Source organism: Pteropus alecto, unplaced genomic scaffold (genome assembly GCF_000325575.1).
Source record: "Pteropus alecto unplaced genomic scaffold, ASM32557v1 scaffold152, whole genome shotgun sequence".
In the NCBI taxonomy this organism is placed as follows: Eukaryota; Metazoa; Chordata; class Mammalia; order Chiroptera; family Pteropodidae; genus Pteropus; species Pteropus alecto.
The window spans coordinates 5,791,396-5,792,155 of record NW_006432227.1 but is presented as its reverse complement, the minus strand read 5'-3'; the positions used below and the strand labels follow the sequence as shown (position 1 = coordinate 5,792,155).

The 760-nt window shown below is 34.6% G+C and overlaps 1 protein-coding gene across 1 annotated transcript in view; it reads right to left on the bottom strand.

Annotated features, from left to right (window-relative positions):
- LOC102896762 (cadherin-10) overlaps positions 1-760 on the bottom strand; it is a 135,613-nt gene that overhangs the window by 103,589 nt on the left and 31,264 nt on the right. The window lies entirely within an intron of this gene.

Sequence of the window (760 nt, the reverse complement as noted above, 5' to 3'; positions counted from 1 at the left end):
AGCAAACCCTAAACAAAAATGTATAAGTTTAAAGAAAAAAAAAAGACCGAAATTAGGACCTGGGTGAAGTCCTGAATAATGGTAGACATTAAGCAATGTTAGCTAATTAATTCATATGCACACTTACAATGTAAGCCATGGTTTTTTTTTTTTATATATCATTCTGTTTTCCCATTTCTAAGGTATTTTCATAAATGCTTAGTGTTCAAAATGACCTCAGAGTTAATCTAATCCAAATCAGTAATTTTATAAATACCAAGTCGTCATAGGGGTAAATTATTTTCCCAAGGGTTAACACTAGCATAGCTGATCCCAAAACCCAAAACTCTAGACTCTGATTTCACACCAAATTCCTTAAGACATTTCATATGCTCTCCAAGACATTCCCTTTACTTTCTAAAATATTCTGTACACTCTCAAAGCATACACTTGGTTTACATCCTGCAACGCACTAAGCCGAAGCTCAGAAAAATACTGAAAAGCTCGTTTACGCTAAAGTGTATGACTGATAAGGCTTAGTAAATTCTACTCTGTAATAGTTGGCACAGAGACTAGCTGGAAAAATTGGCACTTGAGGTATGTGGGAGAAGGTAGAGGCAAGAATGCTTAGGTTCACAGGAGTTCAAAAAGTCACTTTTCATAAGCAACAGTATGTAGTCTATAGTCTTTAAAGTTTTTGTCCTAAGAGTCTCACTAACCATCTCTCTTTATTTTTGCTTTGTTTTTCATTGGAATGCACTAACTCGACATACCTTTTTGA